The following is a 26,390-nucleotide window of genomic DNA, read 5'->3' as shown; positions in this document are numbered from 1 at the left end:
ATAAAAAGCAGTCCCTTCAGAGGGTGATAAACTGCTTGCATTCTTTCATATAATGAGAAATGGAGGTCTGTTCCAACACCTTATGTACCTCTTGCTAACTCCACTACTAAGCACCCATAAAATAAGTGTTTAACTTTCTACATGGAAATTCAAAGTTAGCATCAGGTGATCCTGACTTTATACACTCAGACCTTCTCCTTAATCTCAAGACACCCAGGCTAGTAGTCAAATCCAGATCACCAGTGAAATGGTCAGTTTCCATGCTCCACTTCAGAAGGGTAGCTTTCTTACTGGAATTTGAAGTCTATTTGACATCTTAAACTTTTCAAGGATATATACACTAGATGTCCCTTTTCCTGTTTTTAAATGTAAACATAAAATATTTATATATAAATATAAATATATATATATATACCATATAAAATCATCCCTCTAATATGACATTAACTCATAAATGACTATGGTAGATGTAAATGCTCTTATTGCTCTTCTTGGGTTTTTCTTTCAGAAAACATGTCTTGTCGTATTCAGCTGTGTTTTGTGCTGAAACACAGAAGCAGGAAGATTGTCTGTTTCCTGTTACTGACATTTTAAAGCATCAACACTGATAAGATTACAGACTATGTGCTCACTTGTAGTTTGCTGGACTCGAAGAGGAGGAAAAGGTGAATTGCATGGTTTGTTTTCATATCTCCATTTTCTCTGAGTTTGTTGGACCTCACAGTTAATATATATAAAAATCATAGGTGTGGGGTTTGCCCCTCCTCCTCCTCCTCCTCCACTTTGGGGTTCAGTGAGGCTTGTCTTCATGTAAAAAAAATGATTTTTATAAATTTGCAAGCACTGCTAAGCTTGCGACCTCCCAAGGATTCAAACCTTTTAATAATGTCAATTATATCTAATAAATCCAATATTTCAGTTAAAAGGCACTTATTTTTTTTTCATAATAGCTATTTTTCTTTCACTATCTCCCTTGTATCCTCTTACCCAGCCTCAAGTAGATCAAAGCATGCCACATGTTAGAAAGAGATAAAAGTGCTTATAATATATTTAAAATAAAAAAACATATAAAACACTTCTAATAACTGCTAGAACTTAGAATAAAAATGAATCTAAACATAGCAGGAAAAAAGTACAAAAATGCACTTTGTGTGCATGTCATGGTTTAGAACATGAAAAGTAATGATTTTCAAGAATAAGCCCCTCCCATTAAAGATATGTATAAAATGATCAAATATCTTTTTTCTGTTTGCAATGTTACATGATCACTATAGTGGCAAGACATACTGTCCCCAGTTTCAGATGGCATTCTCCGTGAATTGCCAATGTAAACATCATTGTAGTAGAGCTCATTGTTCTTAAACTGTGACTTGCTTCCCAGATTGCTGCAGTTAGTGAAATTGAATCATTTTCTTTTACAGAGATAATCAAGGATAGCATGTTAAAAAATTAGGCTAATTAGATGGTGCAAGTGTATTTTGGTGAGGAGACCTTTTCCATTTACTGCGAGGGGAATTTCTGGCTCTGTGTGAAATCTTGGAGGCATTCATGCCTGACAATAGTAGAAATGATCTCAACTGAGTACACAGTATTTCTTAGACTAATGGTCCCTCCATCTCTCTGTCTTGGGAGAAATAACATTGTTGAGAGCACAATGAAACCATCAATTCATGAAGGCTCCTACCCTTGTGGGTCACTGCCCTCCCCTACAAATAGGTTTAGAAGAAATCCTTCCAAATGCACAAGGATTTATTTTTCTCAGTGAGGGGTACTTGAGTGTTCCTAAATGGTCTCAACTGGAAACAGCATAAAGGAAATATGAAATGGAGTATTTTATTATGTATCTCAGTATTTAATTCTGATTAATGTGCAGTGCATCACTGTATACAAATGTAGGCAATTGTGGCGAATAAAAATAGGGAAGGAAATAAATTACAGGAAGTTAGCTAGCATATGCACACAAAGTAAAATAATTAATTACACATCCTGCTTTAATTTTTTAGAAAGATGATTAATTAATTCTTGTTTAATATGGGTTGAGAAAAAGCATTAGTAAAATATTCAGCAGAAGACCTGGAAGCTGCTTGACCTGATTTATTTTGTTATATTCACACTGACTAGTGATTTCCTGCTTGTTCCTTGGGCACACTGTACCAAGATGAGACTTAATCCAGTAGCAATTTGCTTAATTTATCCTGCAAGTTAAAACATTTTGCCAGTGTGTCAGTTTGTGCCCAGAATACCCTGTTTTTTACATTATGTTTGTGACACAAGCTAGGAAGGTCCAATGAGAACACAAATGTTTTGGTTTAAAACAGGTTTAGTATAATCTCTCTCATCATTTAAGGAGTAACAGTGCCCTCTGCTGGGTATGATATGCTTGCTCTTTAGTATATTCACTTTAATTCCATGTAATCGATACAACTGAGAAAAAGCTATACTCCTATACCAACAATTATACAACTACGTATTTTCATACTATAATCAAAGTGGCCTTTTAATATATACTATTTATTAGATGTGTGTGGTAATCACCAGCAGAGGCATATTGATTTGGGTTTTCCTACTTTTCAGAAGATTTTGTTTACACAGGTACATCTGCAAATGTTTCTTAGAATGTGCATTGAACTGCTACAGTTTCTTTTTTCCCATCTTAACTCTACTGATTAGTATAATGTTTTTGTTTGTGTTATTTTACATAAGGAATATGAGCAAATTACTTGAGAACCGTCTTACAATCTTATAGTAAGCTGCCTATGTACAATGAAAATAAACTGGAGTTTATACACGCAAAGTCTAAATAGCCACTTGTGTAAATGAGATGCTGGAGCAACAGATAAGTAGAATTATACACACAGCACCATCCAGCGTAACAGCCAACAGCAACGAAAAGTCAGACCACTGCTGAAATATCCAAAAGCAGGTTTAATAGTAGAACAACTGGTAAAAACAGTGAATATGGTTAGCACTTTCGTGGTCTCAAACACCACTTCTTTAGACCTTCATAAAAAATTCTTTACTTTAACACACCCTCTTTTAAACCAATTCATAGAGTCATGAACCTATAAGCAAGCTTACTCAATTAAACCCAGCTTCCAAGTGTTTAACCTTTGCCTGTTCAATGCTTTAAATTACAAGCAACTGCATATATACACATGCTCCATAATCTCATCTGCCCCTTAAAATTATTCCGAAAAATAGAAACATTCCTATAAATACTATTATAATATTATAAACATTCATTGTTACATAAAACACATTTATGAAAACTTAACTATAAAAATCCATACTATTTATTGGAGCAGACTTCTATTCTTTAAAATTGGTTGTATTGGAATTCTATCATTCCACCCTTTTCCCCAGTCTGCCCTTAATCTAATTATCCAACGTGTCTCCGAGGTCTCAGTGGTGTTTCTAATATCCTCACCTCTTTCATTTTCATTAACTTTTTCTATCACTGTAAACTCAAAAGCATGGGTTTGATCTGTAGCTAAGACATGTTTTGCCAGTGCATTAGTTTCAGTGCCCTTCCTTATGTGTTGTACATGCGCACGTATACGATACCTTAATTTTCTATTCATCTTACCTACATAAAAGGATGGGCATCCCTTACACCTGGCCAAATAAACAATGTTTTCACTATTACAATCTGCTAGTACATGAAACACATATCTTTGTCCTGAATCTGGATGTATAAAAACATTTTTAAATTTCTAGTCTCCCACCAGGACACAAATGCTCTTCAGCAATTGCATTCTGCTTGCTGAGCACACTTAAGCAAATCTGCAGTCTGCAGCTACCACTCCACCCATACAGTCTAAGAAGGAATCAGTACTGCAAAACTAAACAAGGATACACAGTTTGAGCCTCAAGAGCAGGAGCACACTCAAGCAAATCTGCAGTCTATGGCTACCACTCCACCCATACAGTCTAAGAAGGAATCAGTACTGCAAAACTAAACAAGGATATACAATTTGAGCCTCAAGAGCAGGGTCAGTCACCCAGGCATTCTACTTGTATGTTTTATGAGAGTGAAGCTATTACATCAGCAGTATTTCTTAGTAGTTCTCAGCGTGCTAATAAAACTGAGCCTCAAGAGCAGGGTCAGTCCACCCAGGCATTCTACTTGTATGTTTTATGAGAGTGAAGCTATTACATTAGCGGTATTTCTTAGTAGTTCTCAGCGTGCTAATAAAACTGACTGTTGTAGCCTTGTGTTGTTTCCCCCCCAGCTAGTGGAGTAATCCTAACTGTCCAATAGACAGCATATATTTAATTCAGATCCCTGTGACTAAATTAACCATCAAGCAGCCCTCTCAGTGCTTTCTGCCTTAGTTTGTATCACTTGGAGGCCCACCACCTGTTTATTTGCATCTCTATACATTCCCCTTCATTGTTAATATATCTCCCTACTCTAATCTGTGCACAGACTGGTTACTAATCAGCAAGTCAATGTGAAGACACACTCCCAACATTAATAAACTTTGCTGTCTCTTCTCTCCTTCACGTTACAGGCAGTTTGAATTATTACTTACCCCCTCTGAGGCCTTCACTGATTTCCACTGATTACCTCTCTGGTTTCTTTGCATTCCACCTGGTTTACACCTCTTGTGCTATCTCCCTTCACCAATACTAAGTCTATATTAGAATCCTGCTGAGCATGGAGCCATCTTTAAACTTTTAGTCTCCCACCAGGGCACAAGTGCTCTTCAACAATTACATTCTGCTTGCTGGTAAGCCATTAGACCTCAGGAATTTGTTTAAAGTGTTCAGATTGGTAAAGTAATACTTAAGTTTTACTCTTGTCTTGGTGGGCTCTGCCCCACTCCATTCAACCTCACTAATGCTTGGGCTCGTTCTACTCCCCTGCCCTGCCCCCTATTACCTCCCGCCCCCACTACCTCTACATTTATAGTAATCACAGCCGCACCCACAGCTCACCCTCACATCACCTCCACCAATCACAGCTCCTCAAGTCATATCACATTATACCACACCAACTTGCTCCACATAAAATACTCCCAATCACTCTCATTCCCACTAGGCATTTTTTACATCACCCACACTACTTACCCATCCACATATAGTGCAACCCTATAATTCCTATTCAGACCCCCCACCTAGAACCAACTTAAACTTTATAACCATGACTATCACACAACTAAGTCTAGTCTGTCTTCTCATAATTCTTTATAACACCACAAGTTATCACTCTAGCAATATCCCTAAACTTAGTAGCACAGCACTACATTATGCAATCTCATATAGACACCACACATTATAATAATATCTGCCCACAATTGTTCAAGAACTACATAACACCAATTCAGAACTAAACACATGCTCTCATTCCTTCTCAAAAAAAAATACTTTCTCACTCTCCTCACCAAACTCCAACATCTATATCACCATTTTAACACCAGGCTCACCATAAGTGGGGATATCAACCCCAACCCAGGCCCAAATCCATCTTGTCCAACACAAACTGCTCCAACACAAATGTCAGAACATAACACCCCCACTATCTTCTTCCCTGGGCAAATCAACAACAGCAGCAAAACCAATCATCATTTAATGCTAAATATTAACATTAGAAGTATCAAAAATAAAATAACTGAACTCCAAGCCACAATAGCACACTACTCCCCAGACATAGTTGCTTTAACAGAAACCTGGCTAATTAAAAACATAGCTAACTCAGAAGTTCTCCCTACTGGCTACAATATCATTAGAGAAGAGAGACCACTTCGTAAAGGGGGTGGAACTGCCTTACTGTACAAGTCCAACTTAACTGTACGTCCATTACCAAACTCTTACCCCTCCCCCAATAATTGCGACATACTTATCTCACAACTTCAACTTCACCCAAAAAAGGTCATCACCACAATTGTGATCTATATTCCACCAGGTAATACACCTGCTAACCTTGAAGACTTCTTATCCTGGTGTTCTTCTACATACTCACAAGAAGCCCTTATTCTGGGGGACTTCAACCTAGATTGGTTCGCCCGTATATCAGAACCACCAAATAATCTAATAAATCTCCATGGCTACCAGCATCTAGTCCAAATTCCAACTAGATGTGATAAAAAATCTAAAAGGGAATCCATCCTTGACTGGGTCCAAACTAACCACCCCACATTGTACCCCCACACAGGCAGTCTCCCAGACACCTTAATTGACCAAAACATAATATACTTTATACGTAGTAGAACAAGCATATGCAAAACCACTAACTATATATCCACTAGAAACACAAAAAAATTCTCTCCTGAGGTCCTCAACACTTTACTCTGTAACTGTGACTGGACTCCCCTAAAAATCCTCCCACTTGACCAGGCTGTAGCATATTTCAACAAAACATTTCTACAACACCTAGACACTGTCACTCCATTGCGCAAAATCAAGGTTAGAACCTCTATAAACCCCTGGCTCAGTAAAGAAACCAAACAAATCCTCAAGTCCAGAGACACTGCCTGGCTTTACTATCACAAAAACAAAGAAACACAAAGCCTAATTAAGTACCAAGAACTGTGCAACCGTGCAAAAAAATGCATTAGGCTGGACAAAAAATCCTACTACACAACATTACAAACTAAATACCAACACAACCCCCAAAAATTTTGGAAAAATGTAAACCAGCTACTAAAATCCATCCAAAAGGCTACCCCCAAACCAACCACCCATGACACTAAAGTTCCCATAGAAACACAATTCAACTCCCACTTTGTGAACTCAATTCTATCCTTCGTATCACAGGACAGTTCCTTCCTCACTATCCCCCCCCAACACAAATAACACTAATACAAGCTTTACCCTCAAAACAGTTTCCACCACTTCAATCAAAAGCATGCTCTCCAAACTAAAAACCTCATCAACAGTAGCTGACCTACTGCCCAGCTATTTCTTGAAACTCACAGCAGATGCTATTGCTATCCCAATCTCCACTCTCATAAACAGATCAATTGTTGAAAACTATGTGCCCAAACTCTGGAAAATATCCTGTGTTACACCCATACATAAAGGCGGGACCTCCACTGAACTTAATAACTACAGACTCATTGCTTTACTCTCCCCCCTGGCCAAAATCCTAGAAAAATGCATTCATACCCAGATGCTAAAATATCTCCTAGACAGCAACATCCTGTCACCTACTCCGCATGGTTTCAGACCTGCCCATAGTACCACTACAGCCCTCCTCTGCTTCACAGACACAGTAAACCATCTCAAAAATGAAGGCTGCAGGTGTCAACTCCTTTTTTTGGATATGTCCAAAGCATTTGACACAGTCTCACACCAAATCCTGCTAAACAAACTAAACCAATATCACCTATCTAATTCCACTCTTACCTGGTTCCAGAGCTACTTAACTGACAGGTACCAAGTTGTAAAATGGGAAAATTCTCTTTCTCCTCAGCTGCCCATAACTATAGGAGTCCCATAGGGTTCTATCTTAGGACCACTATTATTCACAGTCTTCACAAATGACCTCCATACCTCCACACAGCATGCATCTATCATTCAGTATGCAGATGACACTACCTTAATCTGTGCTGCACAAAACATTCCCACCCTCCTGCGAACAACTCAACTAGCATTCTCTGATGTTGAAAACTACCTTACCAAAGCCCAACTTATCCTCAATCCAAAGAAAACTCAGCTTATGATTATAACCAGTTCTAACAAAAACACTGATAACAGTCAATTCAATATCTACTCCACAAATGTTACTCCAGTCACTCCAGTGGCACAGGCTAAGCTATTGGGAATAACCATAAACTCCCACCTAAAATTTGATAGTCATCTCAACTTAACTATTAAAAAAGTATATGCCAAACTGGGATCACTCTACCGTATCAAACCATTTCTTACCAACAACACAAGATCAGCCACTGGTCGCTCCCAGCTTCTATCCACCCTACTCTATGCATCTCCCATTCTGACTAATCTCAACAAAACTGAACTAAGCAAAATGGAAGCCTGCTACAAAGGAATTGCCTGCTTTGCTGCAAATTGCTCATACAGAACTCATCACTGTACTACTTTGAGACAGCTCCACTGGCTTGAACTGCCCAACCTCCTAACCTACAATCAGCTCTGCCTCTGTCATTCGATCTATTACCTCCCCAATAAGTGTCCTGCCCTCAGAAACCTAGTACAACATCACTCAGCCAAAAGGCCTCTTAGATCATCAAGCAAACTACTACTAGAAGTCACAAACAGCTACAATAGCTTTGGAAACATATTATATAGTAGTTCACTGGCTAAAAAATGGAACTCTGTCCCCACTAGCATTCAAAACACATCATCCAAAGCCTCCTTTAAAGACCTCGTCAGGCAACATCTCAAGCAAAGTTGGCAGTGCCATGATTGCTCCCCAGGCTAGTGAAAGCAGATAATGTACACATACTAAACCTAGAGTACTTGATAATAGTTTTCAATCTTACTCACAAACACTAGCTAATCTACAATATATGTACTGTACCTGTGTACTATGTATGTATTCTACCTATGTTCCAAATTTCAGCTGTACACCACAAATCTATTAATTACCTTTATTTTTAAATTAATATTTTTTTGTTTGTTCTCTCCACTGTAACTGTTGATATGCTGCACACCACTGTAAAATTGTGTCTTTTGTAATTTGTGTGTATACTGATCATGTCTAAATAACTAAATGTATCTGTAATTTTTCTATGTGGAGCTTTTCTCCTCGGGCCTCTGCTGAAAAAGGGCCTTTTCGGCTCAGTCAGATATCCCCGGTTAACAAATGTAAAATAAAATAAATAAATAAATTATTTTCTAATCTATACTGGCATTGATTACAATTCTTACATGGGTACGTGCCTTCATTCCTATCCCTCCGCTGTCCTGGTGTCTTGCCCCCAGATGGATAACAAAGCATCTGATTCAAAGATCTTTTGTTCTTAAACTGGAAACTAGGTTTGTCACCTACTATATTTCTTATTTCTTCATCCTGAGTAAGGATGGGCCAGAACTTTCTCACTGTTTCTGTTATCACCCCCACACTACTACAGTAATGTATAGGTACCCGCATTTTATTGGATAGGGGCATCTTGCTCTTAACATCATTCCTATTTCTATTAGTTGAAAAGTACAGCTTGCCCCTGTCCAACCTTTGCACCTTCATATCCTTAAAAGTATCAGCTACCTTGTTGCTAGCATAGCCCCTTTTCCTCAATTTTGTTTTCAGGGTTAGTAGCTCTTCTCTAAACCTGTCCTCATCCATTGTTAACCTTGAGGTCCTAAGGGCCTGTCCTTTCACTATATTATCAAAGATATACCCTGGGTGCATGCTTAGACCCATAGTGGATAAAAATGAGAATATTTTAAAGCCACGATGCTTTGCTAGGGACGGCTTGCACCTGTCACCCCTGGGCTTTCGGATATTGGCAAAGGCTCTTGCTACCTCCATAGTGCCTTTTTTAGGCAAGGCTCAAAAGACAAACCCACCTCCATAGGTATCACAAGGGATAAGAAACTAAGAGTAATGCTACTCAACGCCAGAAGTCTAAACCTCAAGATGCACGCACTCGAAACTCTCCTTAGCATGGAGAACATCAATATCTGTGCAGTAACAGAAACCTGGTTCAAGGCTCCTGAGAGCACCCAGCACTACCAGCTTATACCTCATATCATGCTTTTCGGCCCCAAAACTTGGACCGAACCACAAAAGGAGGGGGAGTATCAATATTCGTCAAAGATACCCACACCTCCAGGTTGGTGGCACAGCACGAAGCATCAGAGACTATCCATGTACAACTAACTGTGGGTAAAACTGCCTTCCAGTTTATAGCCTGCTACAGACCACCCTCCCAAACACAGGAACCCCACTTGGCCTTCCTGAGAATACTGGAAAATATGAAGGTCTCTCCAAACACCATTATATTGGGCGACTTCAACTACCCAAACATAGACTGGGAGCATTACTCTAGCTCCAACACCCTAGCCCAAAGGTTTCTAGAATTTATAAACTCAAATGCTATGGAACAACTTGTTACCACTCCCACAAGAGGGGAAAACATACTGGACCTGATCATCACCAACATGGGGACACTATGCTCCAGACCAGAAGTGTATCCCTCACTGGTAAGATCAGACCATAAACTAATTTCACATGCCTCAAAACCGAGGCGAAATCATTCAAAGCCCCCAGGCCTGTGGAAAATACGGCCCAGACCGCAGAATCCTTTATAAACGCATTCTATGAACACCTTCAGGAATGCATGGATCATGCAATCCCAAATAAAACCAAGACCCAATCCTCCAAAGGCAGACGTCCTGTCTGGTGGACCCCAGCCATAAACAAACTATACAATAGAAGGAGGAAGCTACTACATGATAGAGCAAAATCCCAAAAAGGGAAGGCATCTCTGATCACTATTAGCAAAAAACTATTGGCACTCATAAAATCGTCTAAGGCCAGCTTCGAGAGAAAAATTGCACAGGACACTAAGGATAATCACAAGGCTTTCTTTAGTTATGTTAGGAACCTGGGTGGGAATTCCCAGATATGCTCAGAATTAGTCCAAAATGACAAAAAATACACTGAGCCCACAGACATTGCTAACATCCTAGCTGACAGGTTCAGTGCAAACTCCCCCACCAAAAGGGCAAATATCTATCCCAACAGAGTGCTGCCCCTGACATCTCAGATGCTCAGGTAAGAGCCGCCTCTCCAAAGCAAAAACACAGCATCAATGGGACCAGATGGTGTCCCGGCTGCGTCCTACATGAACTCCAAGAAGAGCTAAACCCAAACATAAAACTACTGTTCAATCTTAGCCTTACTACAGGATATGTACCCAAAGAGTGGCATACAGCAACAGTGGTCCCTCTCCACAAAGGTGGTGCCTCAATGGATCCTGGAAACTATCACCCCATAAGCCTGACTAGCTTGGTCTGCAAAGCTATGGAAAGGATCATCATGGACCTCATAAATAAAGATATTGGGGACCTACAGCACTGGATCCTACCCAGTTTGGCTTTGTTAAGGGCAGATCCTGCCTCTTAAACCTGGTCGATTTCTTTGAAACAGTCACCAAGGCCATTGACGAGGGGAAGGTGGTCCACACAGCCTACCTGGACCTCGCAAAGCCTTCGATACAATACCCCACTCGGGCATTATAGATAAGCTCACCAGCTTAAATATAAACCCCTATGTCACTAGATGGGTTGCAAACTGGCTCAAGGACAGAACCCACATGGTTAGAATTGCTGGAGCCATGTCAGACTCCAAACCAGTTACAAGTGGCGTCCCACAAGGCTCAGTCCTGGGGCCTCTCTTGTTCGGTACATATTTCTTGGCGGTACAGGCCAACACGGAAGGACTGTGGCTGACCAAGTTCGCAGATGACTGCAAACTGGGCACCATAATCAACTCTCCAGCCGACACAAGCATCCTCCAAAAGGGCCTCATAGAAACAAGACAACTGGTGCCAGAACCATGGCCTCAAGCTAAACGCCAAAAAGTGTATAGTCATCCCCTTTGGCAAAAACAAAGTGCCCACAAATTACCACATAGGTGGTAATCCATTAAGTACAGAAGAAGTCATTAGGGACCTGGGGACCCAAGTTGATAGCAATCTCTCATTTGACAACCACGTGGCCAAAGTGGTTAGAAAAACATTTTATATAGCCCACCTAATCATGAAGGGATTCACATCTAGATCAGGGGAGGTCATCGTGCCTCTTTACTCATCCCTCATCAGGCCCATAATTGAGTACAATGCCCCTTTTGGGATGTACCTTACCAGACACCTGCAGCAACTGGAAAGACCACAAAAGTACCTCACCAACAGGATCAAAGGGCTCAAACAGATGCCATATGCTGCCCGGTTAAAGAAACTCCAGCTCTACTCAGTGGCATACCGCCTGTTCAGAGGCGATCTGTGCCTGACGTATAAAGCCATGTCCAACCCGGAATTAATGGAAATGCTGCACCTCAGAAAATCCAAATCCCATCGAGCTACGCGCTCGAGAGACTTGAACCTCAGCACTGAAATAAATAGGACATGCTGGAGGGACAGATTCATAACCCAGAGGCTCCCTTCACTCTGGAATAAAATCCCAGTCCAGGTTAGGCAGAGTCCCACATTGACTCTCTTCAAGAGGAATCTTGATGAGTGGATGGGAGATCATAGGTTTACCCCGGCTATCACTTCTGTGTCACTGTTAGACAGAGGCACAGTATACTAACCTCAAAAAAAGGCATAGCAAAATTAATTTAAAATGGGTGGCGAAAGCCAAACACACTCTGGCTAGGCTTATAAATGCCCTAGGGCAGATAGCCTAGTATGAACCTATGAACCTATGAACCTATGATTCTAAGCAGTTTCTGCAGGACTTGTACGAGTTTCTAGAAGAGATAGATTTAACAGAAATTCCATTACTTATGGTAACAATGGATGTTCACTCCCTATTTACCTCCATTCCTAATGAAGAAGTTCTGGAGATGTTAAGGGAATATTTTATTCAGGATGGCACTTGTACCCATGTTCAAATAGATGTGATATGTATGTTGATGGACATAATATTATGTAATAATGTTATTTTGTTTAACCATCAAATATACTTGAAGTGGGAGGGGTGGACATGGGCACGTCTAGTGCCAACAGTTATGCAAATTTAATAATGGCCTTATGGGAGAATGAACAATCTGTTAAAATAACTGAGTGGAAATCGGTAATATTTTACAGGCAGTCTGTGGATGACCTCTTTCAGTTATGGAAGTGGAAAGAGGCAGAGCTGGAAAGGTTTTTCCAAGCAGTGAACTCAAGTACATCGTTTTTAAAATTTGACATGCAACACTCAAATTCTAGAAATGATTTTCTTGATGTGAGCATTTTGAGAGATGATGCAGGGAAATTCCAGACAAGTATATATAGGAAGGAATGTCATAGAAATACTCTTTTGCATAGAAAAAGCGGGTCTATATTAGAACAACGAAGTTTCAAAACTTTGAAAGTTCTAATATCGACCCCTATTCAGCAAAATCTGAAAACATCGAACATACAGAACAGCAAACGTTTTCCTATGGAAAAAATTTGCTGTTCCAAAACACATACACACAACACAAGCACACCAAACAAACAGCAATCCACACACATACACCTAAAATCTTACACCTAACCCTACACTAAACTATACACACACGACTAACTATCCACTTACCTTAACCCAAACCCTAACCCTAAGGTCTGTCACTATCGCACACTCACCTCACCCACGCCCTAACCCTCATGTCCACACAATCGCACACATACCTAACCCGTGCCCTAACCCTAACTTATCTAACCCGCCCTAACCCTCACGTCCACACAATCGCACACAAACCTAACCCGCACCCTAACCCTAACTAACCTAACCCGCACTCAATCACACACTTACCTGAACTCGAACCATAACTTTCCACCACAGTGCTGAAAATACCAAAGCAACAGAGACGGACAACCAAATTCTTTCCCTAGGAAAAAATTCAGTTTTCTGTTGCTTCGATATTTTCAGCTTTCGCTGAATAGGGGTCGATATTAGAACATTCGAAGTTTTGAAACTTCAATGTTCTAATATAGACCCAAAAAAGCATGCACCCAGGGTATATCTTTGATAATATAGTGAAAGGACAGGCCCTTAGGACCTCAAGGTTAACAACGGATGAGGACAGGTTTAGAGAAGAACTACTAACCCTGGATAATAAATTGAGAGAAAGGGGCTATCAATAAGGTGTAGAATAAAAAAATAGGGGATTGGAAAACAGCTATGCCAATGGTTTATTCTTCATGTAGTGATAGCATTAATGACATTATATATAATAAATAGGACATACTTAGAGTTAATGAAGAAATTCATGAAATTTTGGGGGGATAACCCATGTTTTATTAACAAAAGGGCAAAAAATATGAAGCAAATTTTTGAACTGAGGAATATTGAAGTTAAAATGACATCGGGAAAGTACAGTACCTTTATATGTATGAATTGTAGTTTATATTTGGAGGTCCTAATTTTTTATTGTGTTTTAACCAAAATGAGTTATAGAACTAGTGTTTTTTTTCACATGCAACAGTGAATATGTGGTCTATGGGGCAACATGTGCTTCTTCTGAAAGTTTTCATGTAGGAAAAACTAATATGAACTTAAACAAAGAATATATGACCATGTGTATTCTGTAAAGGTTAAGAATGCAGCTAATGCCTTGTTTAAACATTCACAGTTTCACCCGAATTTTAAACATTTTTTGTTTGATGCATTAGTTACAGTCACTATCCTGCATAAGGGAGGACCTTCCACAAACCCTGGCATTATAGGCCCATAAGTCTGAACAGCCTCATATGCAAAGTCATGGAATTAATCAGTCAGGACATAGGGAACTTCCAAACACTGGACTAATCACAGTTTGGATTTATCAAGGGCAGGTCATGCTTACTCATCCGGTGGACTTCTTTGAAAAGGTCACCAAAGCAATGGATGAAGGTAAAACAACACACACCACACGCCTCACCATAGCCAAGGCTTTTGACATAATCTGCCACTTGGACATAGCAGATAAGTGAAGTAAATTATGAATAAATTCTCTGTGTCACCCGATGGATTGCCACCTGGCTCACAGATAGGAGATCAAAATAGGGGAAGCTATCTCCATAAAGAGACCAGTCACCAGTGGAGTCCCCCAGGGTTCTGTGTTGGGACGTGTCCTGTTTGGCATCTACTTCTCTAAAGTAAAAGTCAGTACCAAATGGCTCTGACTGACTAAGCTTGCAGATGACTACAAGCTAGGAGCAGTCATTAAATCCCCAAATGACTTAGCCATCGTGCAGGAAGGTTTGGCTCAAATAAGAAACTAGTGTCGAGAGTATGGATTGAAACTAAATGACAAAAAAGCATTACCATATACATTGAGAAGTCATTAACCCAAGGCAACTACCACATTGACAATAAGCCCCTAACAGTTGACCCAGTTGTTCGGGATTTGGGAATTTATGTGGATAATGACCTAACCTTTGACCTATATGTGTACAATGTAATAAGTAAGTCCTTCTGTATAGCCTATGGATTTTTATTAAATCTAGAAATGTCATTGTCCCCTTTTACTCAGCCCTCATTAAGTCAGTCATTGAGTTTAATGCACTCTTTGGCATGTATCTGTCCAGACACATGAAACAAATAGATTGCATACAGATATACCTTAGTAAATGGATACAAGACCTAAGCAATATGTCCTATATGGACTGACTCTAAGCCCTGTCACAATACCTGATATCCTACAGACTGCTAAAAGATGACCTATGTATGGCATACAAGGAATCTTCTGACCCAATACTGGTGGACATACTGCACATCAGCAAGCAAATGGCATCATAAATACTTGGTCTAGGGATCTAAACCTCTTCTACATCATCAGATGAATGGTTTGGGGGGACAAGTATATCTCACAGAAGATACTGCTTCTCTGGAACAGACTCCCCATCCACATAAAACAAAGTTCATCCCTGTTGGTATTCAAGCATGACTTGGGTCTATGGATAGGAAATAGAAAATTTACCCCAGGACTGCCCCCTGTCCTACTAATGGGCAGAGACAACTCCTAAATGCTTTATCCCATGCATGGGTTTCCTCAAATTCTCTATGGTATGATCTCAATTATTCTCACTAGGGGTAATATATAATTATCAACCATTGGGTGGGGTAAGGTCAATCCAACAACAATGTGATAGGCTAATTCAAATACCAAAAGGTAATTTGGCTTGGCATAAAATGGTTCACAAGGGCAGTTCATTAATTACTTACCTATCAACCTATGTAGCTGATGATGATTTGTATGTGGGTAGAAGGAAAGATGAGATGGATTATATGGAGTTAGTCTGACAGATTATGTTGAATGCTAATGCTACATCAGCAATAGTGTAGGAGGGGCAGGTTGAAGAGGGTAACTGTCCCCGGGCCCAAAGTGTTAGCGGGCACAATTGGTCATCAAATCTATCATCCTAATCACTCTTTAGAGCATACTTTTAAAAGCTTTTTAAAAGCCGGTATTGCATTTGCAGTCAAACCTGAATGCCGTAGCACTCCATATGTGGCGTAAACTGTAGCAACTGTTTGGTACATTTGTTATTGTGTAACAGTCTAAAGTAGAAAAAAATGATAGCTAATAAACATTACCCATTGAATGAGCTGTTTTGCACCATATGATCAAATTCTATCCTAGACACAAACACAACATCAAAGTAGCACTGTCGATTTCATCCACTGCTTCTAATTTCAGTATCTGCTTGATCCAGTTTAGGATCGGGGGACCAAGGTCTAACTCAGCAAGCAACCAGCCTAGAATAGGACACCACTCCTCAACAGGAATTATGCATGATTCCTTGCACATCCCATACATTCCTGGGGCAATTTCAATATCACTGTTCCACCTATCTACATGACTTTGGCATGTGGGAGAAAACTAAACCCCATGGAAAATTCATGCAGTCAAACAGAGAACCTGCAAACTCCAAAGAGAAGGTATCTCAGCACAGAACCAAACCAAAGAACCTAATGCAGTGAGATGGCAATAATAACCTCTACACCACCCTGCAGTAGATCCTTATTGAAAATTTTATTTAGTTGAGTCCTGAGATATCGAAAAATAAAAGACTGATGATACAGGAGAAGACTGAATATAGAACATCACTCTTCCTTAAACTTGCTTTTGCAGGGGATTCAAGCTGCCCTGCACCCCCTGATGTGGATATCAAGTCCCCACACAATGTCCAGACTTATACAGACCAACTCCAAGATTGCCATACCTTGGAGAAAATGGAATATTCTGGGAAACAGCAAACCCAGAGTTAATACCAGTAAGCCCAGATTTTCAGTCATTTGGTCTCCAAATCTTTCAACATGGGTCCTGAGATTTGAAAATGGTTACCCCTACAGCAGCCCAGTCTTTTTTGTGCAGCAGTGAATTCATCCCCAGTAGAGCACTGTAGTAGTGAATATTGTCATATCCGTGCATATACCCAGCCGTGGAGTAGGGCAATTCAAGTAAAACAGTCACTCCAACTGAATAAGGCATTTTCTTATACTAGAAAAGCTTGTAAGAAGCTAAAAAGATAATTAAGGTAGCTGAAAATTTACAAAAAGTATGAACAAATAATCATATTGGTTGGTGCAGTGCTATTTTTGAGTCATCACACATATAATTTTTTGCCACGAAAAACAGCTTCATGAAGAGCATTCAGACAAAGCAGAAAGTATGAAATGGCAGCTTTATGAATGTGAAGCAGGAATTTTTTACTACTTTCTTTTTCTGTGGAGGTAACTTTACTGTGTGGGGAAGCCCTCCTGTGCTCCCCATACCTATAAGTGATCAGCTGTAAGGTCTCCATGTCTTGGGAAAAGGAATGAAGCAACTTCAGAGACATGCCATTTTTAATATTCCACCCATCGGAATGGTTTTCTTTGATGTGGTATGAATCCCATAATATCCATAAATAAATGACCTCTCAAACTATATAATTAAAGTTCCTGATGTCAAGGAACTGTTTCAATTACTATGTATAAATGCTTTCATATGACATTCTGTATTTGATGTTATGGCCTGTTCCATAACAGTATTCATCCACACTTTTACATTTGAGGGATCCAAATTGTTAGAGCTACTGAACCAATAATGATGAAGGAATTACAGAGAAAAAAAGCTGCTCAGAAACTGTATGTTGCAAGTACCACTCAAATTAATTTTTGCTGTACCTGTAGACAACTAGAAGGGAAGTTATTTAGCTTGTGTTTGGCCTAAGGCCACTTAAACTAACATAGCATTCTAAGTCCATGGCAGGAGTGAAGCAAAACCAAATGAAATAGTATTACCCTTTCATTATTTGCAAGCTGCTAGAACAGACTGCTATATTTATAAATTAAAAACTGGTCTGGCTGCACAGAATCTTCTATGACTAGAACCAAAACCAACTATTGTATTTCACCCTGTAGACCTAGGTTTGAATCCTTCTGTTTCTGCTTATATGCCACATGGCTGTGGTTAAAATCAATTAAGCAAAGAAAAGTTCTCAAGCCTCTCCTGAAAAATGGCACTTACACTTAATCAGACTTACCTAGCCAAAATAAAGAACAATAAAAGCAAAATCAAGTAGGAGAACTGAATGTTGCAGTCTCACATATGCCAAAATGAATAATTCATACAGAAATAACAAATATGCAGTGACATTTGTCAGGATAAACTCTTCTACAGCAATCCACAGCACATTGCAGTCAGGTCGCTTCAGGAAATGCTGCACTGTTAATAGGAATAACTACTTTTATAATGGAAAAAAATTGAAGTGAGTTTGACAGAGACAATGTTGCATCTTCCAACGTGATGAAAAAAGATGATTGCCTAAAAAAAATATCTGAATAAACAAATCACAGCATGTTATGAAGTACAGCTAAATGGGTTGAATCCTGGTGAAACCAACTATACATTCTGTAACTTCCTATTCCCTGGATCTATACATTCTTAGCATGAAGTATGTCGATTTCTAATTACCTGCCTTCAATTTTTTGTTTGTTGTTTTTGGGATTATCAGCACCTAGGGCTGTTGCTGTATATATATATATATATATATATATATATATATATATATATAGAGAGAGAGAGAGAGAGAGAGAGATATTGGGAGATTTTGTTCTCCCTATGAGCACCAGACTCTCATTTCCTTCTGGATCCTCATCTACACACATCTCAGAGTACTGGCAAAGGAAGAGAAGAGCTGGGGCTCATGACTATCATCCACCAAGAGTCATGTGACATCTGGTTTGTTTTAGCATCATCTGTGTTAGCTGAAAAGTAAGGTAAAAATGCCTTTGTGGCTTCATTTTTCTGTATGCCTGCAACCCTCAGATGGAGTAATGCTCACTCTTTGGGGAGCTGATTTCCTCCTACCAAACCAAACCAATGAACAATAATTGTGAACTAGGTATGATGTAGGGGTAATAATGTAAAATAAAGGGTGAGACAGAGATGAAATAAAGCCTCAAATGCAACCCTTTATTTTATATTATTATCATATTTATTTAAACACACACACACACACACACACACACACACACACACACACGCATGCACACATGCACTCATGTATGTAAAACAGTCTTGAAAAGAGCTTGATAATGCCTTTTTGGCAAAAGTTGAAATCCATTACTGCAACAGACAGACTGAATGCACTGAGTCATAAGGAGACTTTCATCAAAGAAGGAATCCTTAGATTGTTTGGAGTCATATTTTGTAAAAGGTCTCTTCATCTGAGAATGTGATGCTTGTGTATCTAAATTCTAGTTCAGCAAAAATGTGTTTGTGTGTGCATGTGTTTGTGAGATCAGTGAGTGAGTATATGTATGTATGTGAATGTGAGACTGGAGCACAATAACTTAAATAAGTTCCTCCTTTCTCTACTGTTATGCATTCTCAGAGTTAATATACATTAAGTTGCAGGGGTGGAGGGAAGCTTGCCCCCCACCCTGTAAAAAGCACTTATTTTGTTATTTAGTTTTTCAGTAGTCAAGAGAATGTGCCATTGATGAATAGAAGTCAATGATGTGAGTTTCAACAAATGTTTCTTTCATGAAACTGATATTAAACTCAGCTAAAGTAAAAGCTTATATATAATATGCTTTAACACACAGCAGCTGACCATTGTGTATGGGAATACCAGTGTCTGGTCTCTGCCTTCTGAAAAACAAATAGAACACTACGGACAATGCTCTCAACAAATTCTACTGGATGTGGAGTAAGGTAGTAAGGCACAATGCTCTAAACTGCATTTATTTTATCTCTATGGGTTTACACTCAGTCTCACAATGTCTCAATACACTTACAAAACAATATTCTTTTGTTTTCTTATTGTTGGCATTGTTATATAAGTAATGGTTGCATGTGGGATTCCTGTTATTTTAAACTGTTTTGGTCACTTTCTGAAGTAAATATAAGTAAAAATACCCTGAAGCTGTATTTAACCAACATACCATATAAAATACTGAATTATAAAGGTACTGATTTAAAAAGTGTGTGTGGTTTTGCATTTCATTTTTTTGAAAAGAATAGATATTGGACATTTCTCTTGGAGCTGAAAGCTCCTGCACTAATATCATTAAATAATGCACCAACAATGATTCACTACCTATATTTAATGCATAATCTATCCTATTTTTGTGAAAAACTCAACAGTAAGAACTTTACACTTCATAGAAGGACAAGTTGTCAATTAGTCCTTGTAGAAAGAACACCTTATATTGAAAATTAATGCATGTGATTATATAGAAGTGAAATCACAGTAAGAAGCTGCTCTCCTAAAGAAGTAAAATGTTTTACCCAGAATACTTTGTAGAAGTTTATAAAATCATTTTACAATACCTACTATAATATTGTTTTGTTGGTGCGGTTATAGAGAAAAACTAAGTAAAGACTGAAACTAAAAAAAAAAATCAAATACACACACACACACACACACACACACATATATATATATATATATATATATATATATATATATATATATATATATATATATATAAACTTTCTTTTTCTTTTTTCTTTTTTTTTACAAACCAGTTGCAATTTTATATAACTGGAAATGAAATTCAGTGTAAAACAAAGGCACTTCAGAAAGTGAGCAATGTACTCTAGTTTTTATTTTTAAACAGATAGTACCTCCACTCATGATGCATAATTATGTCATTGATGTATCTGCAGGATGTCAGACATGCAATGGTATCCAGGGAAATAATTTGCTAATAGTGCTATTAGTAAACGCTGCCTCCTACTAAATTATTAAGTTTGCTTTATAGGAATTTTAAATGGGGTGAAACATTTGTTATTGCTTTGATTAGGAAAATAATGGGGAGTGAAAGATTGTGCTGCTAAAATGGTTAACAGTTTTTGACAAGAGAAGAAAATAGTGGAAGACTTCCAAGATTGCTGCACACTGATCAATAGCATAACTTCATCTCTCCCAGTGTGAAAACAGAAACTGAGAAAAAGGAGTGTCATTGAAAATGTTTTCACTAAAATTCAACTACTGGCTAGTATACACACTGTTTGAATGCCAATAAAAAAGAAATTTGGAAAACATGAAAGAAAATCAACCAGAAAAGGTGAATAGAAAACACTGTCTGGGGAGTACACTGTCTGGGGAGGATTCTGCAGCTGTTCAGCAAAAAGCAGTTCAAGCTTCAATTTTGGTTCAAGAGATGGCTTCCAGTAATTTAGAGAAAAAAGTAAATCAAATGTACTCAGAGATGATTAAAATAAATGAAACAGTGAAGGAATATATCAATTCAAACAATAAAAGGCAGGAAAAGATCAAAGAAGCTTTAACTAGCCATTCAGATGAATGGAAAAAAATGCAAAAATCAAAGGTTTACATGAAGAAAGAGCTGGCTGATTATAAGGTTTCTCAAGAATTGTTTAAAAAAAAGGAAATTTAAAGACAGAGTGCATAGAGAAACTGGAAGGAACAGACTGCATTAATTTTATGAAACCACAAATAAGCAATTGGACCAGTGTTCCACAGCAGAATCTGTTAATTGAAAGGGCATATCGAGTGTACTCTCCTTACCTGACCATAAGAAAACAGCAAAGACCTGTATTAGTAAAGATGAAATCATACCAGCAGAAAACACTGATCCTGACAAAATTGTAGCAGAAGGACAGAGTATTAAAAGTTGGAGATAGCAGAGTATTTGCAGAAAATGATTGTGCACTGTAGACCTGGCAGAAGAGAAGCAAAATTATCCCAGTAATCAGGGAATGTCATGAAGCAGGTATAAGATTCAAGCTGTTATGTTCAGTTGTCTTTAAAGCATTTTGTCATTTTTGACACAGAACAGGCTTAGGAGGAAATAAAAAAGTTTATCGTACAAAAAGTGAGTCATAAAGCAGAAGGAGACTCTGCTTCTCATTCTTATGATGGTAAGGTTCATATAGAGACATTGCCAGTAAAACTTTTTCCAATGTTTCAAGGAAAATGCTTGAGAGACAGATGAAAGCACAGGTGTTGACTAGTGGAATCAACAGTACATTGGACTTGAACCAGAGTCTGATGTTGGGAGATGGAGATGAACAGGAAGACCATAAAGCATTTTATCTCATTTGTGAAATAAGGGTTTGTAAGAAAAAGGAGCTGAAAAACACTGGACTTATATTGATTTTGTTAAATATGTGTGTGGACTGCAAAGCATATACTTCATATGATTAATGTTTAGAAGGATACTAAAAGGGGAAAATAAACTGTGAGTAAACAACTTTTGTTCTTATTAGTATATGTATAAAATATTTCATGATATAAACTGAATGTTATATATAGTACAACAGTTTTATGTAGAGTGTAGTTTTGGTATTTTAAATGTGGGGGAGTCTTTTCAGTGACTTTTATATATTAAAGATATTAAAGTAAATAAGTAGGTTTGAATTGTAAGAAATGTAGGGTTTACAGTGTAGCAAGAGGAAGAAAAGGCTGGACAAAAGCAAGTTTAATGTTTATATGCTATGATCTTTGCCAATATGGGGTGGAGGTGGGGTGTAAAAGTGCACTGATTGTAGTATATGTTGAATTAGAGTATTTTCTCTTTTTATTTTGCAGGGTGGGTCTCTAGAGTACTATGTTTGCCTTAAGCTGTAAACAGGTGTTTTTGTAAGCACGAAGGCTTTAAAAATAAGGTAAAATGGTGAAAGATGTGAAAATGCTAAACTTCTACAACTGCAGAGATATTAGCTTGTTTATTTTCCACTGGCTGAGGACAGCTGTGCATCCTTTTCTGAGTGAAATCTATAAAGACTCATTGCTGAGTACATTTCCATGAAAACAAGCTGTCTGCAGGTACAAGAGTTAGTCTTTAGGATTCTGAGCATTCTTTTTGAGGGAAATGCAAAATTTAAAGATACAATGACAAACAATTCAGTGAAAAAAATAAGTTTGAAATTATGGGAAGTGAAGAAGAGGTAACAACATTCCTAGGAGTCTTAATACTTTAATGCAGTTAATAGAACAGTGTACAATTTAGTTTTTTTAAGCCAGTGTGCAATTTTTCTTAGGACTAAAAGTTAATGATTTCTGAAAGCATAAAAGCTGTTTTTCATATCTGGGAGGAGAAGATAGATAAGAAAAGAACAGACAGCAATCAGTGTAAATGAGAGCACAGGCTGTATCACGTGCTTTAGTATGGGTAACTTTAATTTTAGGCTAGATAAAGTCTGCAGGTGCAGTTATCAATTTGGCCAATTGTTCCCTTCTGGAGGATTAATTCATGTTTTAAAGATGCACACAGTTTTGAGTGTTTGCTCCAAGTTATTAGGGGCTGGGGTGTTTTGTATTAATTTTTTGTTTGATGGTTTTCATTAAAACAAAAAGTCTTGAAAAATGTGACAACGGATCAAATGGAGATGAGAAGAAACAATTGTACAAAAGGTCAGCCTGCCAAACATTAGCTGGGAATACACATTTGAAAAACTGTCATGTATAATAGGTGGGAACAATAGTTTTTTATCATGATGGCTGTGCTGTCCATATTATGGACTTACAGGTATAGATAAAAAAGGTATTGAATTAAGCAGTATCAAAATGCAAAGTGCAAATAGCAATGCTGCAGGAAACACATTTGGAAAGAAATGAGCATGTAAATTTGACAAAGAGAGGATGTTAGAATGGATACTCAGCAGAATATCATGGACAGAGGAAAACACGAGTAATTATAGTAATTGCTACAGAAGCTCCAATAGTGATAGATAAGGTGGAAAAAGAGAAAAATGGTAGATTTGTGGTAGTAAGGGGCTGTTGGCAAGAGAGGAGGATTACAAATGCATTTATATTCCACCAAAAATGCTATTATGGATCTTAAGAATATTTTGAGAAATACAGTCGACCCCCGAAATTCACGAGGGTTATGTTCCTAGAGCACCCGCAAATGCGAAAAACCGCAAATTTTCGATCCGGTAAAAAAAAAGCCTATAATTACCTATTTTTATAGTTTAAACCCTAAGTATGCCCCCAAACACTTTAATTTCATGTAAACTCAGCTTAATACATTACCGGTGCTGTACTGCTATGTCTCCTGCAGTGTTAGAATGTAAAATACCGATGTTACCCTATACTGTACAGTACTGTACTGTATGTACAGTACTGTTCTGTAATTCATGCAAGCGCGCTTTTTTTGGTATGCACTGTCATTTTCTTTGGTAATAAGCAGGGTAAATTCAGTAATAATTTAACTGTAAGTAAACAGACAAAATGAAGCATGCACTGTTTGACAAGTCTTTAACTTTTAATCCAGTACATACAGTACTGTACTATAATTTCTGTTCTACAGTATACGTATCTGCTACTGATAATTCTGCTTCTCACTAGCCTTCTGTCACCCCTAATTATATTTTATATGGAAATTTAGCTGAAATTACATTAATACAGTATTTATGGTACAAATTTAGTAAATTGTATTGTTCTTAGGACATTTGCGGTTTCCCCAAACAATTATTAATGAGTTCTAAGGAAAAATCTGAGAAGGACTGAGGCCGCAAACTCTGAACTGCAAAATCGCGGGGGTCGACTGTATAATAGTTTTCGCTAGGGAATATTATTTACAGGTAGGGACTGGAATTTGATTTACAATAGTGAGGATGTATCAAAGGGACCTAGTAGGGACAATATAACAAAAGAGGGTAGATTTCTGAAGAAATTTTTGAAAATATTTGACAAGGAAGATGTGATTTCAGCAGGAGGAAATCAGACAGAATGTACATATTATTCCCCTAGGTACAACAACTGTGTTAGACTAGAGAGAAATTATATTTCACAGGAATATGTACATTTAATTGAAAGCTTTGACACACATCCAATAGCTATTTCAGATCATGCACCAATAAAAACTAAGATAAAATTCAGTATAATGAAGTAAAACTAAGACACTGGCTGTTTCCCATCTACCTATTAAAAAGAAAAAAAATTAAGGAATGAATATTGGAAATGACTCTATAGTTATTAGGGAAAATAGAAATATCTTCAGAAATTATAGTTAGTGACTGGGATAGAAAGCAAATGGATTTTAAAAATAAAGTCAAAATAAAATACAGATATGATTAAGAAGTAATAGAAATTACCTAGAAGGGCTGACAAAGGTTAAATTATTGTAAAATAAGGGGAATCTCACAAAATATGATCACATGCAGAGTGCTAAAGAGAAAATAAGGGAGTATCTGGGTAATATGTATGAGTTTAGAAAGGCTGCAGTTAAGCCAGCTATTCTTTGGTAACAAACACTTTTAACACAATGACTTAGGAAACAGAATATTAAAAGGGTTGTCACCAAACTTAGGGAACCTATAACAAGAAAAATAGAGATCCTGTAAAGGTTTAAGAGATATTCCAGAAGTTTTACAAAAATGTGTATAAAACACAGAAATGTGGAAATCAAGAAAGAATACAAGTGGAAATATGTATGGAAGACTTAATTATGCCAAGGTTAGAGGTAGATGAGGTTCAACAACTAACAGTTAAGATAGGCAGTAATGAGATAAAAACAGTGATGTATAATCAATCTTCTGGAAAGTCTCCAGGAACAGATGGTATACCTGTGGAAGTTTGGAAATTAGGAAGGAATAAAATTATAAAGATTTGGAAGATATAATTGGTATGGTAATCAAGAAAAGTTGGCTTTAGCTACAGATGATATTATTTTGTACTTGATAAATCCAGAAAAGGACATCTCAGTGTTGTGGAACATTCTTACACAGTTTCAAGTCTTTTCAGAAATATAAAATTAATGAAGATAAAACAAAGGCTATAGCTGTAAATTATGTTCCAACACATGAATTGGTTCATTTAATCCCATATTTATGGGAACAAGATAAGATAAAGTATATAGGAGTATGTATTACAATGGCTACTGTTATGACAGCTAAGGATATGTGGGAAGAGACTAAACAAAAGATAATACAAATTGTGTGAAACTAGAAACTCTTATTTATGGATACTGATAGTAAGATGCAAACAATGAAATGTTTTTAGTTCCTTTAGTCTTGTATACTGGTAAGGCATACTTTTACCAACTTGAGGAGAAGTTGTGGACAATAATTAATAAAGAACTGAAGGAATTTATCTGGGAAGGAAAGATGGCAAGAGATAAGTGGGATAGGTTGATCCTTCCAATAGAACAAGGTGGTTTAGGTTTACCTGATTTGAATGGATATTATAGAGCTACACAGTTAAGGCTCATATACATAACACAAGTAAAAGATTATAATTCAAAATGGAAAGGGATGATGATGAAATAAATGGAAAGTTCAAGAAATAGAGAGAGAATGCAATTTTGGATTCAGATCTTTAAGAAGAATAAAAACTATACAGAAC

Source organism: Protopterus annectens, chromosome 2.part0, assembly GCF_019279795.1.
Source record: "Protopterus annectens isolate FY-2018-M chromosome 2.part0, PAN1.0, whole genome shotgun sequence".
Lineage (NCBI taxonomy): Eukaryota > Metazoa > Chordata > Ceratodontiformes > Protopteridae > Protopterus > Protopterus annectens.
This window is presented reverse-complemented; position numbering follows the sequence as displayed.